The sequence below is a fragment of the Ursus maritimus genome, unplaced genomic scaffold (genome assembly GCF_017311325.1).
Source record: "Ursus maritimus isolate PB19 unplaced genomic scaffold, ASM1731132v1 scaffold_13, whole genome shotgun sequence".
NCBI lineage: Eukaryota > Metazoa > Chordata > Mammalia > Carnivora > Ursidae > Ursus > Ursus maritimus.
This window is the reverse complement of record NW_024423675.1, coordinates 63,302,593-63,312,093: the sequence shown is the minus strand read 5'-3', so window position 1 is coordinate 63,312,093 and position 9,501 is coordinate 63,302,593. Positions and strand designations below refer to the sequence as shown.

The window sequence follows — 9,501 nt, the reverse complement described above, 5'->3', positions numbered from 1 at the left end:
TGAAGCACCTGACTTGATTTCCGTTCAGGTCGTGATCTCGGGGTCATGAGATGGAGCCCCGTGGCGGGGCTCTCTCTCCCTCTCTGCCCCTCCGTTCACCCCCACCAACCTGCTCTCTCTCCCTCTCTAAAAAATAAAATAAATAAAATAATAAAAAATAAAAAGAAGTAGGAACCTTTGTTGCAAGAAACAAAGCTAGCTTAATGAGGAAATTTGCTGTATAGGAGACTGTCATGGCACCCAAAGCCACAGATGAGAGAGGGGGAAACCACATGCTTTATTTTTATTTTGCACAGGCTGCCAGGTAAGGAGCAAACAGATTGGAAAATGGCGAGAGCAAAACAAGGAGGCCCATGGAGACCATTTTCTTTTTTACAGCCTCTTGGAAATCGGTCATGAAGCTGAATTTTGTTGAACTGGCCATGGCTTTGGCTTGCAACCAAGATAAAATGAGTGATCGTGGAGAAAAGATGTCACATGCTTTTTGCCAGCTTTGGTCTAGTATTCCAAGACTGACTTTCTTTGGGTAAAACTGACTCTCACGTATAAACTCAAGTGCATGGACTATAAATGGACTTCTACACTTAGAATAATAAACATGAGTTTAAGTAAAAATTCTCTTTTTAGCATTTTTATGCCAGTGGAGTTTCTTTCAGACCGGCTTTTCACCCAGAAGCCTAGAGAAGGCAGTGGAAAGAATTTTGAGGTGGGAATCATTAAAATTGGAGCCTTGGCTTTAGCTGCTTCCTGGTCATCGTGTTCATTGTGTAACTCAGGACAAGCAGACCCAGCCTTCCCGGACTCAGGTAGGAGACACTGTCTGTAAAATGAGAGACGCGGACTAAAACAAGTACTTCTCCATCTTTAATGTGCATCTGATGGTCCTGGAGATGTCATTACAATGTAGTTTCTGATTCACGAGGTCTGGGTGGGGCCGGAGAGCGCAGCTCCGACATGCTCCCAGGTGATGCCCATGCCGAGGGTCCACAACCACACCTGACTTAGGTTACCCTCTAGGGCGGCATTAGGCTATACTATAAGCTTCAGTGGTTGCCAGATCAAGAGAAGCGTGTGCCACAATTAATAACAATAAATGCTTATTTTTAAAAATGAAAATGCTTGAATTTTCTGTTTATAAAAGTAATTCATGCTTATCAATTCTTAAAAAAATCACACAACTTATAAAGTGCAAGGGTTGGAAATCATCCAGGGTCAACTAGCACTCACAATGGTGTGCTCTCTTTTCACTCGGTCATGAAGAACACAAGTGCTAAGTTCCAGGACTCCTTTGTATTGCCTCCTCTCCTAAAATCGGATCGTGAAGCCCAATTTGCTGCCCATCACCTGGGAGTTCATTGATTTAAGTTCAGCTCCTCCTTTTACAGTAGATTTGCTGTATCATGTGGTTTCCAGCTGCTCATTGCCCAGATTCAGGAGGAGGGAAAGACCTTCTAGTCATCCCTGTCAGGTTGAATGGACCTGAAGATATCTGAATACTGAGAATAATTTTTAAGAGACTTAAAACACAATTCCGAGTTAAGATCATTAAGAGCTGTTGGACATGAGGTCCTGCATCCACAGTGATGTTTAGGGAATGACTTAGGACATAATCATCATTGATCAAGGAGGAAATCTTGCCTCGTTCCTCTGCACTTTCCTCCATAACAGTTAATGTTATTTGAATGTTAAATGTTCGCGTTAAAGCTATTTGAATGTACTTAAAATGATTGCAATAATAACAACATAGCCTTAAGAGCTTGTTGGTCATTACAAGCAATATATGATACATTTGTAAGGCTCCATTAGAGTTGATTGAAATATACAACTATTAAACGTAAGATTAAATATTCCAAACATCAAGTTGACTTTACTATTTACACATTTTTCTTTGTCTACTTGAAACAGCCGTAACTTCTTTTTTTAAATTTTTTATTATGGTATGTTAGTCACCGTACAGTACATCATTAGTTTTTGATGTAGTGTTCCATGATTCATTGTTTGCATATCACACCCAATGCTCCATGCAATATGTGCCCTCCTTAATACCCATCACCAGCCTATCCCAATCCCCCACACAGCCGTAACTTCTAATTTAGCTACAGTGAGGTAATTATAATTGCAAATCTATGATATGTTTATAATTTATAATTTGGGGAAATTTTCAAAGTGTATATATATTTATATGGATTTACTTATAATTGTAATCATAATATCAGGCGAACAAAATAAAGCAAAAAAATCATCAGTGTGCTGCTAACAAGGTGTTAAGAGAATGGCTGTTTGAAATGCTCATTAATAACTCAACCATCTAGCATGGCAGTTAAATATAGGGTATATACGTTAGCATTTTAGATAAATGATATTCATCATCTTAAGTACCAAAATTTAGATTAAAAAAACTTTCTGAAACACATAGCATTCCCTCTTTAACAGAGGGTTCTGAAAATACTTTAATCTTTGGGCTACAATACGTTTAATCATCATCGATTATTCTTCTGTTCTTCATCGTCCTAGAACACTGTGACTTTGGAAACCTTGAATCTTTGGGGTTTTACTCATAATCACTTTCTTCTATAAAAGTTATAAATGTTCATTGTTGAAATTTTTTCAAAATGCAGTAAAATATAAAGAAACAATAAAGAATCACCCTCAACCTCACAGTCCAGAAATAATCATTAACAGTTTAATGATTTTTTTGCCCACTGTATGAGTCTCCATGGGCTTCCATGACAAATGACTGTATGGTTTAAAAACCAGAAATTTGTTCTCTCACAATTCAGGAGGCCAGGAGTCTGAAATTAAGGTGTCAGCAGGGTTGGTTCCTTCTGGAGGCTCTGAGGGAGAATCTGTTCCTGCCTTTCTCCTAGCTTCTGGCAGTTGCCAGAATACTAGCCTTGGCATTCACTGGTTTGTAGACACACTGCTCTAAGTTTGCCTCCAAGCCTCCCATGGCCTCACTCTCTGTGTATATTTCTCTCTGTCCTCTCCTCTTATAAGAACACCAGTCATTGGATTTAGGGCTTGTCCTAATCCAGTATGAACTCAACTAATTACATTCTCAAAGACCCTGTTTCCAAATAAAATCACCTTCTGTGGTTCCAGAAGGACATGAATTTTGGGGCAACACTATCCAATCCATTACAGGCAGTGTAACACATATTTGTATAATTATATATTTTATATATAGCCTAGTTCCCTCTTCACTTAACATATTGTGAAAGTTTCCTCATGCCTTTCAAACATAGCATTTTAAATGTATGTAGTCTGTTCTATTATATGACTATCACATCATTTATACACCTAACCTGCTACTTCAGGCATTTAAATGGTTTTCGGTCTTCACTATCATAAATGACTCTAATGACTCTACCTGTACCTAAATCTTTGAGGTCATCTCTGCTTATTTCCTTAGCATAAGTTTTTGTGGGTTGAATTATTGGATAAAGAGTAGGACAGTTTTAAAGGCTCATGATAGATCTTGTTTAATTGCATTCCAAAAAGAATGCACCAATTTACTATCACCAACAAGAGAGAGAGAGAGAGCCCATCGTATAGCGTCCTCTCTACCTTATATGTCAGTTTTTGAATGCTTGACAAGTGGATAGGCAAAAAAATGACAGCACTTCTTCTATTTTTATGTGAAGTGGCATATTTGTTGTTGTTGATGTTGATTGGCTGTGTATCCCTTTTTTGGTGTGTTACAGTTTATATCTTTTATGTCCTTTTATTTATTTGTTTGTTTAAATTTAAAGTAGGCTCCACACCCCGTATGGAGCCCAACATGGGGCTTGAACTCACAACCCTGAGATCGAGACCTGAGCTGAGATCAAGAGTCAGATGCTTAACCGACTGAGCCACCCAGGTGCCTCAATAGCTCTTATGTCTTTTTAAATTTCTCCACTTATCATCATGAATTACTTACAGTCTCGCTGGTTGAACATGCCTCTTGTTCTCACCCCTTACGGCTCGCAGTGTGCTAGAATCCTCAAGCAGACTCCCCATTGAACATGGAACCCGACTCAGGGCTCCATCCCAGGACACTGAGATCAAGACCTGAGCCAAAATCAAGAGTCTGCAGCTTAACTGACTGAACCACCCAGGTACTCCGAAATAAATGGATTTTAAAACATAATTTGAAAAGTTATGAGAACTCTTAAAAATTGCATTGGCTCTAAGAAAGGTCTTGCAAGCATCTTTTATAAGCATTTCTATATGGTCAAATTAATTTTCACCTGGCTATTAAAATAAGCCATTGCCACAAATGAGTTTTCTCTTGAGATCCCTGTTCAGACTCCTTTTTAATGCCTTTGATGTCCTTCATCCTCCCCCGCATCCCCCACCCCATCTCCCTCCCTCCCACCACATACCATCAATATGCCACACACCCTATAGGACCCAGTCCAAACCCCCTTTCCTCAATTAGGAATGCCCTCCCCCCCCCCACCATAACTGAAAACTCTTCCATCTTCTCTGTCCTCGTGGCACACTGTTTTGTTTTGCTTTTAGCAATTTCTGGTCTTAGTAATTTTGCAATGTGGTCTAGTTATCTGTGAGCACTTGATTTTTCCCTGTGGATGGTAAACATCTGAAGAATGGGAGTGAACACAAGAGTCATACCTAAATACTCCAACGTTATTTGCGACTATGGTTCTAACGGTGGACATTTGAAGGGCATACATCCTAACTATTTGGAGGTTGAAATAATGTTGTGGGAAGGTTAAGAGACCTGGCCTTTCTGGAGTTTCAACAGCCCGCCTCTTTTAAAGTTGCCATGACACTGTGTCATTATAAAGGTCTGCCCAGACCCTCTCCAGCACACTACATGGAATGCCACGTGCACGTGCGTGCCTGCGCGTGCCTGTGTGTGCGCGCGTGTGTGCAGTGGTAATCGATCCTGGGGGCTGCTCTGCGGGGAGAGACTACATCGACCTCAGAGCTGCTGCTTTTTCCCAGTTCTGAACGCCTCCGATCGCTTGGGTTTTCGGCATTATTTCCTTGAAGGTGCTCTGGGGCTCTCCTGGGTGGAGAGCAGTCTCCTCCCCAGCACAGCGTAGCAGCGAGAGGTGAGGGGGGATTGCAGAGTGTGGGGCATCCGCCAAGACAAAGCGATCGCAGGCTGGCTGAATTAAAAGCGAGCGGGTTTAGGACGATTTCCAGGTCGCCACGCAGCCGGGGCGGGAGTCCGTCCGCGCTGAGGCTGGAGGAGCCATGTCGGCGCGGGGATGCAACAGGATTTTGGGGGCCGCGGGCAGGAAGAGAAAAGGCCACCTAGCGGGCTTTGTTTCTGATTCCGGCAGGTTTCCGAGCCACAGATTTCAAACGCGGAGCCAACCTAAGCACTTCCTCGCACTAATTGGAAGAGGAAGGGAGTGACTCATGTTACACCAGCTCCTCTCTTCCCTCCCCGTAACTGCTAAATTGTAGCTTTAAAAGGAAGTGACATGGGGTGGGGAGAGACGTCAGCTGAGGACCACTTTTTTTTTTTCCCCTGAAGGGTCCACCCCATGGGTGGAGTCTCGCTTTTTCTTTCCAGTGTTGGCTGATTTACAGCTCCTATAAACTAGTGGTAATTTCTGCACCCCAGCCTGCACCCTTTCAGTTTCTGATTTCTAAGCCCATGTGCCAGGGGCCGCCAGAAACGAGGTATGTGCTGTTCGTGCTGTTTCCAGGCGAATTCACCTCTGGGCGTGGCGGATGTCTGTGTCTCTCTCTCTATCACTGATCTCCTCTCCTCGGCTGGACCTCACTAAAACCTCTGGAAGGGGTAGGTACAGGACGAGGAAGAGTGGAAGGTGGAGAAGGAAGTGAGGCGACAGTGGGGACGTGGAGGGGGCAGAGCCTGGAAGGCAGACGGGGTTTTGCACCCTTTCTTTGTGCTCAGCGGGGTGAGCGTGCCTTTCCATGTTGTGATTTCGAGCTGCTGTTCTGGGCTGAGTTTCCCCCCTGCGGCCCCCTCCCCTTGGGCGAGAGCGTTTTCTCTGCAATGGATGAAGCTGGGGAGAAGGTTCCTGTTACAGATCGGTCTCCTGTGTCATGCAACACGTTCTTCCGTCCCTGGCGTTTCTATGGCAACCACAAAAATAATACTACACAAAAGGCAGCCCCGATATAAATGGATTTATTTGTATTTCGGTCCGAGCCTACTGCTTTCCGGCTGGTTATTGCCTCGGCTTGCTAAAATCCAGCGTGGCTCTGTGGCTACCCCTCGTCACTTTCATTTTGGTTTTTCCCTATCACAGGAGGGCTGGGGGAGGGGTGTTGTCAAGGAAACGGGCTTTTGTAATTACCTCTTTATTTACTTAATTTTTGGCTTCTGAATTTCTCCATCCTCTCTAGGAGTTATAGAAGGAATACTTTGGTGTTTATGCAAGTCCTCAATTCTGGTCTGTTTTAGAAAACCAGGACAGTTCTCTAGATGTGATATTAATGCTGTAGCCAGACTAAGCAGGGGGGCGAGCGCTCACTTCTTTAAAGGAGGTGAGATTCTTGAAAAAAGTTTCAGAGGGTGCCTGAGAATCAGCCCTGATAGATACATTGTTACTGCCTCACAGGTTTGCCTCCGAGTCTAAATATTCAAAAGAGGGTTCTTTGCTCTAGCTTGCACTTACTTGGCACAAAATCTAAGTTCAACAAGTATGAGTGAGTAACCAAAGGTAACCCACAGCAGGATTCTGTTTTGTGCCCGTGGTCCTTAGATGGATCCCCCATGCGATCGGCTCTCATGAAGGTGAGGGTCCGCAGACCTTCTCTTTTTCAAAATTGGGAAAGCATTCACCCATCTGTGATTATTAGTCAAGCATCCGCAGTTAGAAAAGAATATCATGAGAAGAGGGAGAAAGTGTGTGTGTGTGTGTGTGTGTGTGTGTGTGTGTGTGTAGGTGGGCAGGGACAACAGGGACAAGTCAAAGTCCTAAGTTAAAACTACTCAATCTTCTTACTATCCTCTGTGGGGATAAAAAGAATTGATTTTCAGGAAAGATATAAAGCATGAGAGAAAAGTACCACTTACCCAGTAATCAGCAAAGTTAGATATGAGTAGAATCAATGACACGTCTGTCATAAAGATGCAGTCCACACGGGACTGTTAACAGGTTGGAGTCGAGCTGATGCTTTTATTCAGTGTAGCTGAGGATTGACCCCATTCCCCTAATTCAGTCTGTTGAATTACAAATTAGCCTTTATGAGACAGATCGATAGTCATCTCATCCTTGATTCTTAAAATTATCTGTAATTTTGAATAAAGATTTGCGAAGGTCGCTCAGCCCTCATAGTGCCTTCCTGCGACTGAAGCCAAAAGCATTACTTAGAAACCTCAGAGTAACCCCGCAGCATGGAAACAGGAAGAAGGGGTGGTTTTAATGAGGTTCTGTTTGCAGAGATCCTTACCTAAACATGCTATTATCTAGGACTTACAAAACTTGCTATAGTGCAAGAGAGCTCAAGTATTGCAGATTCAAAAATTATCGGAAGATCAGGACTGCAGAGCATGGCACAAGGCTAACTAGAACCAGAGTGAAAGCCCGGAGAACTAATTAAAGGGCATAAAGCATAGAAAAGTGGCTCAAGGATGTAGGTTTACCCCATGGCCCTGCCAAGCAGATGGCCAGTGTGTACGTCTAAGTCTGTGATGGAGTTTCCAGACCTAGCAATTTCACAACAAAAAAGCATTATGGAATGGAGTTCAAAGGGCAAGAATCGTTTGGAAGCACAGCCAGAAATAAATAAATAAATACTGTCCTATCATGGGACCCTGAGCAGAGGTTAAAAACATAATCAGCAGCCTTGACCTGGGAAGGTCAATGGAGCTATAGATGCAAAGGGAATTCGGGGTCTCAGGAAAGAGGCTGTCTAGATGTGACACCAAAGAAGGGATTTGCGAAGTTGGAGTCAGTTTCCATGGGGCTGGGACCTCATTGTCTGCGAGGCTCTGAGTTGGGTGCCCAAGTTAAAGATCCGCCAGACGGGGGTGACAACACATGCAGATGCGCACACGGCTGGAAGGCAGGGGCCAGGCGGGAGGGAGACGGGGGAGCAGATGCGGTTAGTCTGCGAAGAACATGACCGGGATGAGGACGTGACTGTTGGAAGGAGAGGAGATGGGCAAGTCAAGGGGGAAGAAGGCAAATTTGTCCCGGCTAACGGGGTTGGGGGGTAGGAGATGGCACGTGGTTCTCCATTCTTTTCCCAAGCGGGGGAGAAGTCTGTCTTTAGTGTGGAAATAGGGCAGGTAAACTCTGTGCTGGTGAGTATAGATTCAGGGACAGAACTGTGTGTAAACCAGAAGAAGAAAGACCGGTAGGAGAAAGGCGATGTAAGTAGGTGGTGGAAGCCTACCTAATTCAGTTATTGTTGAGGAAAAGCTCAAGAAATGAAGGCCAGACTTAAATCAGACTTCAAACAAATAAGAAATCTGGGAGAGGGAATCTCACCTATCCCTACAACATCATCCTAGTGATACCTACCACCGCCATCCTTTAAATTGTGGGGTGCTCAGCTGAGCACGTGGCCAACTTACTACGTTTTATGCAGTCTGCTGCATTCTCAAAAGGAGGTCTACAGGGTGTGGGAAGACTCTGCATTCACAGTTCTAAATGGTTTTTGGTACGTGTTTTGAGAGACGTATGTGATCAAGCCTGACTTAATAATCACCCAGCACGACTCAGAGCCTGGTCAACTCTAATTCAATAGTCTTTGTCCAAGACAGAATCTGTTTGGAAAGCAAGTGTTGGTTCTCTGAAATTAGACTTCGTGGTATGGATCAGGGAGCACCAGCTAAGGCTGTGGGAAAGAGCAAGCTCACAACAGGAACCCATTCTTTTAACAATATTCATTGTATCTCGTATTCTTTTAACAGTATTCATTATATCGTTGTGTCACTGTGTTCTTGAATCTGCCAAGTGCTATGGACACAACCATGAGCAAAACTGGATACAGAGTAAATAGCTACAGTTTTCAAATATCTGAAGGGTTTTTCAGGGAGATACTTCTAATGACTAAGGAGAAAGATCTTAAAATAAAAGCAATTTTTGGAGGACATTATCATGGAATGCTCTATCTAACCTGTCTCCTCTATTTTTTAAGATGCACTCTTGCTCCACCAAAGATTTTCTACCTGTTTTTGATTTTGTCTTCATTTCGTTACTCCAGTCTGGCTTGCTCTACTTCTTCCTGTGATCCCAAATCCTACTTCTCGGTCACCCTTCATTTATCTATCTATCTATCTATCTATCTATCTATCTATCTATCCATCCACCTCTTTATTCACTCAACAAATGATACCGACTATCATGTGTCAGGCACTCTAAATTATGGGTATAGCAATAAATAGGAAACTATTTCTGTCCTGAAGAAGCTGAGGAACGAACAGGGAGACAAATGTGGAAACAGTCAGTCCCTTAAACTAGGGAGGGTTGTTTTTGAGAGAGGCATTTATTGGCCAACGGCACCGCATGCTTCCTTCATTGAACAATTTTATGTATAGCCTGTGCTGGGCGGAGAAGG

At 43.3% G+C, this 9,501-nt stretch overlaps 1 protein-coding gene across 2 annotated transcripts in view; it reads left to right on the top strand.

Annotated features, from left to right (window-relative positions):
* The first annotated feature begins 4,916 nt into the window (after positions 1-4,916).
* AGPAT4 (1-acylglycerol-3-phosphate O-acyltransferase 4) overlaps positions 4,917-9,501 on the top strand; it is a 120,969-nt gene continuing 116,384 nt past the window's right edge. Inside the window, exon 1 of one of the 2 annotated variants that reach the window (XM_008688485.2) lies at positions 4,917-5,643. The gene's annotated coding sequence lies outside the window, so the exon portion shown is untranslated. Of the gene's footprint in view, positions 5,765-9,501 lie in introns of both variants that reach the window. The other variant, XM_040628034.1, reaches the window with a different exon arrangement.